This window comes from Rhineura floridana, chromosome 4, assembly GCF_030035675.1.
Source record: "Rhineura floridana isolate rRhiFlo1 chromosome 4, rRhiFlo1.hap2, whole genome shotgun sequence".
NCBI classification, from domain to species: Eukaryota; Metazoa; Chordata; class Lepidosauria; order Squamata; family Rhineuridae; genus Rhineura; species Rhineura floridana.
Genome location: NC_084483.1, coordinates 29,733,102 through 29,748,947, shown reverse-complemented (window position 1 = coordinate 29,748,947; position 15,846 = coordinate 29,733,102).

The window sequence follows — 15,846 nt, the reverse complement described above, 5'->3', positions numbered from 1 at the left end:
ATTCATAACTTACTAAGCAAATAAGGAACAAATTCAAAAGGCAGAAATTATCTACAATGACTACCTGCCTGATGTCAGCTTCAATGGAAAAGCCTCATCCAGTAAGAGATCAAAGTGTGGCAGCAGCTTCTGGTCATGCAGTTGATGCAGGTGCTAAAACTGCACTATGCTTATTCAAGACCATCAAAAGGCTGGATAGCACATCTCGTGATACAGATGGGGACTCGTATATAGGCCATAAACTGTGCTTGATTTAAGCTGAACAAAGGCTAGAATTTCCACATGGATTGCAAGCATCTGCACCTCTTAGAACAGATAAAAAAACCTTCACACGACGATGCCTGAATTCGCTTCAGTGTCATTTATGAATCAGTGAAGTACGTGGAGTATGGTGTAGTACTCCATACGTGGAGTATGGTGAAAAACAAAGTATGATTGTAAGGTGGCTAGATTTATCTATCACAGAAACAATAAAAATGTCGAGGAAGGTAAGGGAAAAACTATTGATGAGATTTTTGTTGTTTATGCAGACGATTACCACAAAGCCTACACATTCTGGCTGGAGACTTTAACTGCAGCTTAGCCTTCTGGCAGATTAGCCTGTAAACACACACCTATACAAAACAGGAAAGGAAATAATAAACTTCCACTCCCAGAGACTGCTATTTAAAAAATAATTTTCCCATACTCTTCTTCCTCATATTTCTGAAGATGAACATGATCAGAATTAGATATTCCTTATAGTAAGCCCAACTGAGTTTTGGCTTTTATTCACAACTGTTTTTGGTATAGCATTCTCGGTACTGATGACATGTAACAATTTTTGAGCAAATGGGGGTGGTTGTGTTTTCTTGCATACTGCTGCAGCCTCAAGACCACTTCCACTGTTTAAGCACTTGCAGTGACATGTGGAAAGCGGATTCACGCAGAATTCTGTGTGTACCATTATCAGCTTTGAGCATTCAGTAACAGTATATCATTGTGTAAGAGAACATCACAACAGACATGTTCATTCTTGGACAGCTAGGGCAAGAGCTATGGTAGAATGAGATGAAATAATACTCAGCCAGCCTCAGCCACCAAGCCAGTCACCTAGGATTTGGTTGGGCCATCTGGAAGAGGAGTGCCCCATGGCAAGCTTTAATCCAAAGCCAATGGTTCTCAGCAGGTCAGCCCCACTCCCTGATCAATTTGTGTGACCTTTTACAAAGGTCTACTGTAGCCTGAGTCCAAGTGATACACTTTGCAGTTCTCCAAGGGGTGGCGGAGTGTCTGTGTGTGGAGGGAGAGAGATGGCATATAAATATGGTGTTCTTCAGCACATTATGGTTTGGCACTATGGTTTCAGGGACGCAAAGAAAAAAGACATGTCAGAAACACTTGTTCCTTTCCATGTACAAAAACAAAAAGCAAACCCATTTGCCCAGGTGAGAGCCAATTTATGTGACTGAATTAATATTGGCTGTACTCATCCAGTGCATTCAGCATGTATTTCTGCCAGTTGTGGGGTGCAGTAGATTGTTTAATTGCTTCATCACACATGAAGACTGATTTTCAGACCACAAGGTTGCAAAAGCTACCGAGTAATTATCAACTGAAAATCAATCTGGCCCTGCAACAGAGTAATCTAAGATGGCTACTTCACCTGCTCAGTGTCTTCCACCATAACTTCAAGACCGGGGGCGTGGGACACACAATCTCAACTGCTGCTCACTCCCAAGCATCTGCCACCTCACTTTGCCTTATCATACTAAAATTTCTAGGCTTTCTGGTGGCAATGCTTTAACACTGAGGTGTCCATTACTGTCAGATCTTCTCAATACCAAATCACAAGGGTAAATTCAGATACCAATAAATTGAGCCTGTTGTGAGCCTGACCCAAAGGGGGGGAGGGGGGGCTTGCCCTGTAATGAGGGGCTGAGGAAAGCTGCTAAGTTTACCATTCCTACTCCCTCTCCCCCCCCACACACAGTTATGAGACTCTGCACCATCATTAATCATTGTCATAGTGTCCAATGTGAAGGAGTATTTTTTTTAAGCTTTAGGGTGCAATCTCTAGGAGTGAATCCTAGTTATATAATTTTTGAGTTCTCCCTCTCTGAGAGTGGAGAGGTCTGCCCTCAAAAAGTGAGATCCAGCCTCACAAACTTCCTTCCTGCAGTTGCAGAAAGGTCTGCAACTGGTGCTTCTCCAATGTCGGAGCATGCTGGAGGCACGCTAGGGGTTTGCTGCATGATCCTAAGTCCTCCCAATTCCCTGACATACCCTAAGAGTAAACTACACCAGCCCTGGATAAGACATTGATGATGATTGGTCTTCCACTAGTTACAACGGGATAGTGTTTTTTTAAAGCCCCTGAAAGGAGGGGGAGAAAGAAGGAATTATATCCACCCACATGCCTTCTGCCCTGCCAGCATGAGCCTGGCAGAACTTTGGATTTGATGATTTGTCTGCTTTTGATTATCCCTCCTCCATCCTGTTTTTTGTTGATAGCTAAAATTCATCTCTCTCTGAGATATTAGTAAGACTCACCATTTTTTTTCAGCTTAGCTCATTTCAAGGTCATTAAGAGATTATCACAAAATCATCAAAATCAAGGTCCCATCAATTTCACCCTACTGAAAATATTGTGGCTAATGCCAAAATTGGAGCAAAGTAGGTAGTTGTAGTATTATTTACTATTTATTTATTATTTGATTTATATCCTGCCCTTCCTCCCAGCAGGAGCCTTGGTATTAGAAGTCAGCAGATTTACACAGCAGTTGCAATAAATCAGTTTGTTAAAACCACTGGTAAAGGTGAGAAAGAAAGTTAAAAAATTATTTACTTGTAGCATACAACGCCATCTCAGAGGGTAGAAACACACTCACTATTCCGCCAGTTCCAGTGTGTCTCCACCTCTCCTGAAAATGGGGGCACACGATATTAGTCAAACCTCACCCCTTTTTACTGTAATACCTGGTAGGAGCAGCTTTTTTTATTCAGCTTCAAAGAGATTTTGCAACTAATCTGCAGATCAGTTCCCTCTCCAGGTGTGTCTAATGGAAACACTTTGGGGTAGGCGACTAGTATGTTCACAGCCTGAATGTGAGCTCAGGATGGCACCTCCTTACATGGATGGAGAACAAAGGGAGAGTGTGGTCTGAAAAGGGGGAGGAAGAGAGGCTCAAACAAATAAACAAATCACAAAAGAGTTAGTGAGGGGAACACAAGGATTACTTTGTCTGTCACCCCCTACTGGTTCAGGTAATAACTACAAGCATTGTTGTCTCCCATTCCAACATGTACAGTAGTTATTAGTACAGTTACCAGAGCCATATTCTGTATCTGGTCTGGTCATGGTGTTACTGAAGATGGAAACACACTCACTGTTATGCTGGTTCCAGCACATCTCCATCTTTCTCTTCTGAAAATGGGGGCACGTGACACTAGTCAAACCTCACCTTTTTACTAAAAAACCTGGTGGGAGCAGCCTGAGTGCATTTTTAAAAAAATCAGCTTCAAAGAGATTTTGCAACCTATCGGCAGATCAGCTCGTTCCTCCTCCAAGTGTGGCTAATGGGAATGCTTTGCTGGAGGTGACGAGTGTGTTTACAGCTTGAGTCAAAGCTGCTATGGTCATGTCATTACACATGACATGGACTGCAGTGATGTCACCATGTGTTCCTGATGAAATATTCAATTTGCAGATTTTATGCTAAAAGAAAGATGAAGAAACATGTACCTTCCTCAGGATGGGTAAAACAAGCAGCAGTGGTACAGTCCTGGAGTGATGAGGACAAAGAGGGGGAGACAGACTGGGACTTGGGGGAAGGCCCTGAACTTGCATTCAGAGGAGGTTGATGGTGAAGGCTCCAGAGCAGTTGACAGTGACAGCTTTGCCCCATAGTTCCAATTACAACTGATGAGGCACAGTCCAATTAGGAGGCAGCCTGTTCACCCCCCCTTCCTTGCTCACCCCGCTGTTGCTGGCACGCACCCCTCCTCTGAGGAAGAGGATCTCGCTGAAGTATCTCTGCCCCCCTCACCTCTGACCAGTAGGCTACTGCACTGGCAAGCTTGAAGGGTTCCCACTGTCCCGCTCAGGAGCAGCGCAAGAGTGCATGCATGCTCCCAACCATGACACCTTTCTCACGCAAGTAGAAGGAGCCCACCCACACTTACTTAAGTGTTGTAAGGGGCATGTCTAATTGCTGCGACAACATCTTAGAGCTGTGTAGTTGAGCCTAATTATGCCCTGGAGAGATGCTGAATCCTAAGTAACCTGTAAGCTGATTCATGAAGCACTCTGAATTGAAATGTTCCATTTGCCCTATTAAAGAAAAGCCCACCCTTGCATCCGTGTATGACTTCAGTGGGTTTGGGCAGGACAAGCAGCTAAAATACTATACTAGCAACTCCCTATACAGTCCTACTGGTACCTTTTCACTCCCCTTTTACATTTACAGAGTGTTTCTCTTCAGAACCCTCATATTTTATTCTGAAATATTGATCTATTCCTGAGACAAAAGCATATAGGAGCGATTCCTGATTGGGCAAAGGAAAAGTCATCAGCACACATTGTATAACATCACTTGATATTGTCTCATAAGATTTTTAAAGCACTCTGCATTGCTGTGTATTGTGTATTGCTGCAGCATTGCTGTGTATTGTTGTGTACTGCAGTTGTGTACTGCAGGTTGCAGTTTATCTGTTCTTGTATTGGCTCTTTCAGTACTTTTACTTTACGGCTTTTAACTGTACAATTTAATTGTACATTATTCTATTTTTGTAACCCACTCTGGGACCATTTGGTGAAGGGTGGGCTATACAAATAATAAATAAATAAAAGTGGTTATGCTAATTGGGTTTTGTATATCAAAAGTACTTTTTTAAAAAACCAATATATGTAGAATAGCATGATGGCAGCCAAGGCAGCTCAGCTGTTCAAATAACTGGCAAATACAGGCGTTGGCAGACATTATGCGACCAGGATGGAAAGCCTTACAAAGGATCTTGCTGATCTATGTGGTAATGCTGAGAACATTCAATGCTTGTCTCATAGGCAGTGCACCCACCCCTTAAGAGTCATTGCACATTCTCAGTTTATTTATATATTTATTCCTCAGTCCTGAAATAGAGTCAGCCAGTCTTGTTATGACAGAAGATGGAAGGGATGATTCAACGACCACTTACACCATCTAAGTTCCAGCTGGCTTAAGTGAGGTTGCATCGCTTAATCAATTAGTTTCCTGAGCATGGTAGGGATATGTATTTTTAATAACCATGATAAAATACATCCATGAAAATTATTTTTTTCTGGGGATCCAGTTTTCTATACTTTGTGAGATTGTTTATTTATTAAGACTATATCCTGCTCTTCACCAGCCCAGGACAGCAAACAAGTGATAAAACACTAAAAATATCTTGAAAATAAAAACATTCCAGTGCAGATGCTGACTGGGATAAGGTCTCTACTGAAAAGGCTTATTGAAAAAGTCTTCAGTATGTGACAAAAAGACTGTTGCAATACTGTTCTTAGCTTGTAATTAATTACGCTAAATCATAGGTGATGGTTTTTGGCAGAATAACTGGAGTCTAGGTGGAAACAAGGTAGAACAGTTCTCCTCCTTTAAGTACCCTGGAGTATATTTTGATGAGAAAAATGCTTGCAACATTCATCGTGCAAGAGAGGAGGAAGCTGGTGTGCTGCTGTTTGCCTGTCTGTGCCCTGGTTCGGATGTTGTTGGGGCGCCCAGTACGCCTGTTGCTGCTACTGCAGCACTCTGCTACACTGCTTGCCCTGGCTGGAGAGGAACAATTTCATCGCTGGCTGCTGTTTTTTGTGTTTATGGATTATTGTGGTGTGAATGACTGTATGATTGTTGCTGTTATTGCGTCCTTTTAAGAACGGCCAGTGTTGTTAATATAGTTGCGGCTCTGAGTTTGCAACATTTTTAACTCATTGCTGCCACCTGGGTGTAATAAATAGCTTTGAATGTGTTTATGTTTTGTGAATGATTGAATTGTTACTATATGTGAGTCTTTAGTTGGAATTGTGTTGTAGTTTAATATTGTTTGAGTGTATTGAGTGTATGTTTATTGTATTGTATTATTAAGTGTGTGTATGTGTGTGTATTTTGATATAAATTTTTGGTATTATTTGTTATTATTTGGTATGAATGTGATCAGGTGTGTGTGTATTGGTGCTTTTATCTGTTTTAATATGTGCCTGGGAGAGTGTATTATACATCAACCGGGGAGACCTTCGGGGGCCCCAATTAGCGTAGTGACGGGTAATGGGAGGTATGGTGTTGTAAGGAGAACATACCAGGTAAGGGGAACTCGTCCCAGACAAGTAGTGTCTGTGACCTGTTCCGGTTCTCCTCACATCCCCAGGACTGCTGGTTGTCCTATCAGTCAGCCTTCGGATCTCCATATGCTGTTGTTAAACGCCAGGTCGGTACAACATAAGATCTCCCTTGTTTATGATTTAATTGTGGAGGAGGTGGCTGACCTGGCGTGTATAACCGAGACCTGGGTGGGTGATATGGGAGGAGTTGCTCTTTCCCAGCTTTGCCCACCTGGGTACATGGTTCAGCATTATGGTAGAGCCGAAGGTCGAGGAGGTGGGGTTGCCGTGGTCTATAGGAGTTCTTTCTCACTCTCCAAGCACCCTGTACAGGTGACGACTGGTTTGGAGTGTCTCCACCTTGCGCTGGGCCAGAGAGACAGGTTGGGAATTCTGTTGGTGTACCGCCCGCCCTGCTGCTCAACAAATTCCCTAACTGAGCTGACAGAGGTAGTCTCGGAGATATTGTTGCAGTCCCCTAGACTGTTGGTACTGGGGGACTTTAACGTTCATGCCGAGACTGCTTTATCTGGGGCGGCTCAGGACTTCATGGCGTCCATGACAACCATGGGGCTGTCTCAGTTTGTTACTGGCCCGACGCATGTGTCGGGACATACCCTTGATTTGATCTTCGCCACTGGGCAGGGAGATGGTGATCTGGAGGTTGGGGATTTTTCATCTACCCCATTGTCATGGACAGATCACCGCTTGCTGAGGTTTAGGCTTACGGCGAACCTTTCCCTCTGCAAGGGTGGGGGACCTATTAAATTGGTCCGCCCCCGGAGACTAATGGATCCTGAGGGTTTCCAAAGGGCTCTAGGGGATTTTCCGACTGAGAAGACTGGCGCTCCTGTTGAAGCCCTGGTTGAACTGTGGAATACGGAGATGCTATGTAGAGCTCATACAGCCCCATGGTATACCCCGGAGCTGAGAGCGATGAAGCAAGAGAGGAGGAGGCTTGAGTGCAGATGGAGGCACACTCCTGACGAATGCAATTATGCCTTGGTAAGTGCCTGCTCTAAGCGATATACAGCAGCGGTGAGGGCAGCAAAAAAGAGTTATTTTGCTGTCAGTATTAAGGCATCATTCTCCCACCCAGCGGAGCTTTTAAAAACTGTACGAGGGCTTTTACATCTTGGCCCTCGGGATACTATAGATTCATCTGTAGCCCGTTGTGATGAGTTCGCTGGACACTTCCAAACTAAGATCACTTGCATTCGTCGGGACTTAGACTCCAATATTATAGCAGTTGGATTCAATGAAGCATCCAGACCACGGTCTTGTCCTCATTTATTGGATGAGTTTCAGTTGGTGCAGCTTGAGGATGTTGACAAGATCCTTGGACTGGTGCGGGCGACCACGTCTGTGCTGGATCCTTGCCCCTCTTGGCTGGTGAAAGCTGGCAGGACCGGAACCGCCGGCTGGGCCAAGGAGGTAATCGATGCCTCTTTGCGAGAGGGTGTGGTCCCTGACTGCCTGCCTAAAAGCGGCGGTAGTGAGACCGCTCCTGAAGAAACCCTCCTTGGACCCAGATAACTTGAACAACTATAGACCTGTGGCGAATGTTCCGTTCCTGGGCAAGGTTCTGGAACGGGTGGTGGCTGGCCATCTCCAGGGACTCTTGGACGACACTGATTATCTTGATCCGTTTCAATCCGGTTTTAGGCCTGGGTTTGGTACCGAAACAGCCTTGGTCGCCCTGTATGATGACCTTTGTCGGGAGAGTGACAGGGGGAGTGTGACCCTGTTGATTCTCCTTGATCTCTCAGCTGCTTTTGATACCATCGACCATGGTATCCTTCTGGGAAGGCTCACGGAGTTGGGAGTTGGGGGTATTGCTTGGCTCTGCTCCTACTTGGTGGGTCGTCAACAGAAGGTAGTGCTTGAGGAACACTGCTCGACACCCTGGACTCTCCATTGTGGAGTCCCACAGGGATCGGTACTGTCCCCCATGCTTTTCAACATCTATATGAAGCCGCTGGGTGCGGTCATCAGGAGTTTTGGAGTGTGTTGTCACCAGTACACTGATGACACGCAACTCTATTTCTCCTTTGCATCTTCCTCAGGTGAGGCTGTTAACGTACTAAACCGTTGCCTGGCCGCGATAATGGATTGGATGAGAGCTAACAGACTGAAACTTAATCCAGACAAGACCGAGATGCTGTTAGTGAGTGCCTTCTCTGCCCAGATGGTGGATGTTCACCCTGTTCTGGATGGGGTTACACACCCCTTGAAAGAACAGGTTCATAGCTTGGGAGTTCTTTTCGACCCTTCCCTGTCTCTTGAGGCTCAGGTAGCCTCAGTGGCACGGAATGCTTTCTACCATCTCCAATTGGTAGCCCAGCTACGTCCCTATCTGGACAGTGACGACCTCGCCTCAGTCGTTCATGCTCTGGTAACTTCTAGATTGGACTACTGCAATGCGCTCTACGTTGGGCTGCCCTTGAATATAGTTCGGAAACTACAGTTAGTCCAGAATGCAGCGACCAGATTGTTGACGCAGACCAGAAGGTCCGCTCATATAACACCTGTTTTGGCCCGTCTGCACTGGCTTCCTATTTGTTTCCGGGCTAAATTCAAAGTGCTGGTTTGACCTATAAAGCCTTACACGGCATGGGACCGCAATACCTGGTGGAGCGCCTCTCCCAATATGAAACTACCTGTACACTGCGCTCAACATCTAAGGCCCTCCTCCGAGTACCATCCCATCAAAAAGCTCGGAGGATGGTGACTAGAAATAGGGCCTTTTCGGTTGTGGCTCCCGAACTGTGGAATGGTCTCCCCGATGAGGTGTGCCTGGCACCGACGCTGCTATCTTTTCGGCGCCAGGTGAAAACCTTTTTATACTCCCAGGCATTTTAAAGTGTATTTTTACAGTATTTTATTACTATGTTCTATTCTGGATGTTGTTTGGTTCTCGTATTGTTTGTGTGTTTTTGTTTTTTTGAGTTATTATATTTATTGTATTTATATATTGTGCCTGCTTTTACCTTTTATGTACACCGCCCAGAGAGCCTTCGGGCTTAGGGCGGTATATAAATTAAATTAAATAAAAAATTAAATAAAAAATTCACCTACAGAATGCTAAAATAACAGCACAGAAAACAATCCAAGCTGTTCTAAAAAAAGTTTTATTCTAGAGGAGGCAGGTTCCTAACTCAAGCACTGAAAGTGTTCCTCGGGAAAGTGGCTGCTCAAATCCAATATGGCATCGAGATCTGGAGGATAAGGCAGAACAACTTGAAGGAGTCGGAGGTCTGCCACAACAAATTTTGGAGATACTTATTGGCAGTACCCCCAAGGACCCCAGCCCATTTCTTAGGACAGAGACGGGTGTGGTATCGGTTAAAGGTAGGGCTCAGAAGGCAGCCCTTCTGTATTATAAGAGGGTTCTGGATATGACAGAAGACTGCCTTCCTAAGCTCTGCTTGAGAGAACAACGGAAGAAGAGTAGATGGGCTAAGTCAGTGTTTCCCAACTAGTGGGCCACCAGATGTTGTTGGACCACAATTCTCATCTTTCCTGACCATTGGCAATGCTGGCTGAGGCTGATGGGAGTTGTGGTCCAACAACATCTGGTGGCCCACTATTTGGGAAAGACTGGGCTAAGTTATGCCAAGAGCTGCTGATCTCTAAAAACCTCCCACCGAATATTTTTATCATCCTGGGAATCAAAAATAAATTGAGAGATTGGATATACAAGATGGATAATAATCAGGATTTAGATTTAATCAAATCCTCAAATTTTTCTTGAAAGAGCTCAATGGGCTCATCTACTCAGGGTTTTACTGTGTATCTCCTTTTAATTCGTATGGTTCACATGATGTCACTGGCAAACAGAAGCTATCATATAGTTTCCCCCATGTAAATCCATACTAACCCAATCCTCTGATAATCCGAAAAGAGAAGGAAAAGACGTCTTCACTCCCTATCTCTATTGCTTGCAGATGCTTTGCTCCAATGCTTTTAGGTGGGTGTGTCGATTGTTCCCTTCTCCACACCCACTCCCTTTTCCTCTCTTCGTTCATTTCACTTCCTGCAACTTACAGTTGCTCTCCCTGTTCTGCAATGCATTATGTTGCTGCAAACTGTGCCTTTATTTTCTTTTCCCCCCTAACTTGTACGTAAAAGCATAACTGCTCAAACAAAAATTTGTATTTCATCTGTATTGTACCAGTGAAAATACAAATAATCACACTTCCAGGTTGTTTGTTTTTTAAAATGAAACTTACTGGCAGAACAAACAGCATGTTGCCAGGTAACGAGAAGGAGTGGGAACGTTAAATTAGAGGGCATTGTCTTTAGGAAACTGCATGATTGATGCTTCCCCTCCAGTGTGACTAGAAAACACCATGTTTGCAGCTGGCATTGAGCCCTTATTGTGGACAGTGCAAACAGAAAATGGAGGTAAAAACAGCGTCTTTAGCACGAAGTTATTCTCCCATGTGGATAAGCCCAATATCTACAAATGCTTACCTTTGCTTCTCTGAGAATCGGATTCACAGAATTACGATTTCAGACTGTGCCCTCAGCTTTTTTGGATGGAAGATACAGGCGTGTTTCAAGAAATCTACGGCTCTATTTGTGGTGGGGGAGAGGTAGAGGATATTTATATACTGTCATTTATATTAAATTCCCAGGGAGAGATTCCTGGCACAGATTTTGACATCTCTATGGGGTGCGACTACCATTGTGAAAGTATGTTGGTTACTGTCAGATTGTGATCCATATGTTACATACAAAACAGCTTTGTTTGCTAAGGCAGCAAAACATATTTGTGCAATTACTTTGAGTGCGATCGCAGTGGACTGTCTAGGGGATTTGTTAAATTGAATTTGTCTGTACTTCATTATTGTATACATATTTTCTTACTTGGTTTGTAATGGCTTTTAGTCAAATACAATAAACTGATGATGATGATACTTACTGTTCTTGATACAGCTTTGATTGATTCGTTTAGTTGGGCAATGACACCTACTTTGTCCCTGAAGTCTTCTCAACCCACAGAGGAAACCACTGGCTTCTGGAAGATCCCCAGTCTATTCTGTGCAGTTCCATGCATGTCACTGAATTCTGGGCTTTTCCTAACTATGATGGCAACTGTAGCCATCCATATCACGAAAGAACCTACAACATAAACATTTTCTAACAGTGTTACGAAAATGGACTTTCAAAACAACCTTCCAAAAGAGCAACGTTAGCTGTTCAACATTTCAAAGGCCTTAACCTAGAAACATAGTGTTTGCACTTAAAATAACTATAAGATCGCTATCCCTTGACCATGGAGGTTTGAGCAACAAGTTGCAAGTAACAGATAAAATGACTTTTTTTTTCCAAAATGACTGAAAACATCAAAGCCTCCCCTCTTAAGCAGCTGCTCAGTTACTGCTGTGCCCTGCTAGAAGCATCACTGTCTGTTTTGGGAGCTCCCGGTGATCCAGAGCAAGTGTCCTGAAAGAAGAGATGTTGAGGTGGAATTAGGTTATTTCAATTTGTAATTTTTGAACTGTTTTAACCGCTTTCTGTCACAATTTAATGCAGCTTGCAACAAGATGGCTCCAGAACATTCTCAATACATCAAATGACATGCAGAGTCTTATGTCCCTTGGGGTGCTGGGCAACATTACATTAAAAATGGAGTGGGAGGAGGAAGGAGAGATGAAAATTGGGTTGTAGTTCAGCACATGCTTTCTATACAGCAGGTCCCAGGTTCAATCCCTAGCATTTCCAGGTAGGTCTGAGAGAAGACTCCCTGCCTGAAACTCTGAAAAGCCACTGTCTGTCAGTGTAGGCTGTACTGAGCCAGATTAACCAATGGACTGTCTGGGTATAAGATAGCTTCCTAAACCCCCTTCCAAGGAGCTCCCAATTGACTTACGTATCAACATAAGGAAAAGTCCATAGCTCAGTGGCACATTACTTTAATGCATTAGGTTGTAGGTTCACTCCACATATCTTCAGTTAAAGGATTTCAGAAACCAGATCTGGGAAGACTCCGACCCACGAGCTGCTGGCACAAACATTCAGAGGATCCCTGCAGATGAGCTATTTATTGCGCATTCATCCTGCTTTGCTTACACAAAGCTTTTGCAGAGGTTAAATTATATTCGGTTTGGAGGTGCACAGAGACAGCAATGGTACGCAAGGTACAAATATAGGCTGAACCTCTCTTAACATTCAAACTGTGCATCTGGATGCACTATGTGAGCACATTCTGACCCCCCAAATAAGCAACATGCAAATATGCCTAAATTTTCTCTCTCCCCAGGTCTTCTCTGATACTACAATAGCTGCCCCTAAAGGTACCAACCTCTGATGCTCTTTAGGTTTACACTTTACTACTGTACATGGAGGGGAGAAAAGATGGCCGCAGTGAGCAGTCTGCAGTAAGTCTACTCTCCTGAATATTTTGATTTTATCTTTAATTTTAGCTTTTTTATCACAAATTTTATCATAAATTTTAAACCTTTTTGGCCATCTATGCATATGAACTGAAGAAGAACATTATTCTGAAGCCAAGGACTCATATTAACCTTTTCCTATTTAATGCAACAAGCTTCCAAACAAGATCGGTGTTTCCTGCAGATAGAGATTTCCATTGATTTTCATTGACTCTTTAAACTTTAAAGTTAAACTTTCCTCTTATATGGTGTCTCTAATTTCAAGCCTTAGAATATACTAACGAAAAAGAAAAATCTTAAAAGAAAATAGTTAGAAAAGAAAAAGAGAAAGGATATGTATACTTACATTTAGTTATCTATCCTTGTGGAATTTTTACTGATAGCAGAACAGCAGCTGTTATTTACACAACTGATAACATTGGTTTAAGGGCTATTGAATTATGGTTCTTACTAGAAAAAGCTACAAAAAGCTGGGCCTTACGCCAATTGATAATCTAAATCTAAGCTCAACGCCAACGAAACGGACAAAGCAGTCGAAAATAACAAACTTTTGCTGCTTAAAGAAAGATGCTAATTCTGCAAACACTTCAAGGGCAGATCTTCCAGCTGTTCCACCTGGCCATAATTGGTCAATTTCCCTTACTCCCTGTGCTTTACTATCAGGAAAAGATGAAGCTTGTAATTTAGCTCAAGAAATTGCTCAAACATCCCTAGCTGATTTTATATTCGACAAAAACATGATAGATGACTCTACTCAGAGCAGCTCGCTCTCGATGCCGGCCCTTGAATCTTCTTACTGTGAAAACTCAATAAATTTGAACTGCTCTGCTGAATTTATTCTTCACCAGGAGACAGAAATCTCTCAGATACCAAAATGCAAGTCGATTATGCTGAGCGAAAGCTGGTCACATACAACTACTCTGATGTTAACCCAAATTGCGCAATTCGTGGCGGAATCAAACTCTTTACTTACAACTTTAACGAATCTCCTACTAAAAAATGTTGCGAAAACAAATAAGGACGATGCAACAGTAACCACAGCCACGAAAATAACACAGACTATGGTAAAACAAGACTGTCAATTATTGACTTTAAATAAGAAATCATGTAGATCTAAAAAGCCATCCAGAAGCAAACAAATCAGGAAATCAAAAAATATGAAGACCTCTAAAACTCACTACAAAAACAACATGAATTATAATAAGCTTTTTAAACTTTTGGATCCGCCAAAGTCTATGACTAAAAAGCAAAAGAGGAAGCGAAAGTATAAGAAGAAATCTAAAAAAGGGACTTCTGTTCAACTTCCGGCACCTCAATTGAACCAAACAGAACTTCCATTGAGGATTAATTCAAATGCTATGATCCCTGAGGGTTCTCCTATTCCAAGAAATGCAATAAATCAGCATCAAATCTTTCAACCATCGAAAATGTCGAATTTCTTTCCAGCTATCAATCAAAATAGATGGAATCTAGTTCGAAGCGGGAACATGATAGCCATAACAAACTATCCAAAACCTTGGGGTCTGCTGAATCTACAAGCGCGGAAACATCACTTATGTGCCACCTTGGATAATATAATCCCTGGGCTTTTAAATGTCCACCAGATCATCTCAGTGGAATATCTCTTCAATAATTACATTTCCGCTAGAGCCCTGATAACATTATGTGATGATAATACAATGAATAATATCTATAAAAGAAGACAGATTCTTCTAAATCACAATCTTTTATTATCTAGGGTATTTAAAAATTGTGCTCCACCTCAATGTTTGATTTTGCGTGATCTACCAAAATATAGTCCTGTTTTGACTAACAGTTCTGATACTGCAGAACATCAAAATCCTCAACTCTACAGTACCTCGGACTCGAATCATGGTCTTAATGCTATAAGCCCTCTAGAAAATGGGAAATTCCTCCAGGAAGAGATTCTTCTACTTGACTCATTTTCCTCTTTATCGATAGATGCTAAAAGTGAAATAATCACGAAACTTGAAATTTTCTTACAGACTTTAAAAACGCAAATGGCAAATGTAACCCCCGGTGTGAGAATTTATGAAAACATTAAACTGAATGCTACTGAAACAAATAAAGATCAGCCCTCCATCTGGAGGACTACTAATACTCAATCTATACAAAATGTTTCCTTAGAGATACCCAAGACAACGACTTTATCTAATCCCAACTCTTATCTCCTACAAGGTTATTGACCAAGATCGTCAAGTGTAAAGTGGTTCTTCTCTTTGGTTTCTTGGAATATTGCTGGATGGTCTAGCAAAATACAAATGCCAACTGTTAAGGATTTCCTATCCAGCTATGATATTTTATTAATACAGGAAACTTGGGCTAGGGATGAATATACCTAGATGGATTCTCAGCCTTCTCCCTTGAAGCTCTGCGAAGCAATAGGGGGGGAAGAGATAAGGGAGGTTTATGTATTCTGGTTACTACCAGATTTGATGCTGTGATCTGCTCCTTAACCCCCTTGCGGGATCTAGCTGTGGCAATATTGTTAAAATCTACATCCTTTGTTTACTTAATAGTAAATGTATATATTCCTCCTAGCAAAAGAAAAAATTCTACCAAAAAACAATTTACCAAACTAGAATCTTATCTGTTAAGCTTGATTGACTCTTTCCCCGAAGCTATTTTAATCCTAGCGGGGGATTTTAATGCCAGAATGGGTGCATCAGATAATGACTTATATTCTAAATATCATCTTGAACCCCCGGCGATAGATGATCCTATAGTAATCCCTGTAAGACAATCTAGGGATAGAGGAATAAATTATGCAGGTTTGTGCCTAATGCTTTTGTCTGTGAAATTAAATTTATCCCTGTTAAACGGCCATATAAGGGGAGATTTTGATGGAGAGCTAACATGTCTAGGGCCCAGGGGAGCATCTGTCATAGACATGATCTTTGTCCCGCTGGAACTTTTTGCTCAAATTAAATGTTGCAGAGTCTTCTCACGACCTGAAAGTGATCATTTTCCGATATCTTTAAATGTCTATGGTACAAATAAATCCCCTTTTTTAGAACAACGAACATTCGCTGCCACGGATGTTGAGATACGCCCAGCGCGGATTAAGTGGATTCCTAAACTCCAGGAAAAGAT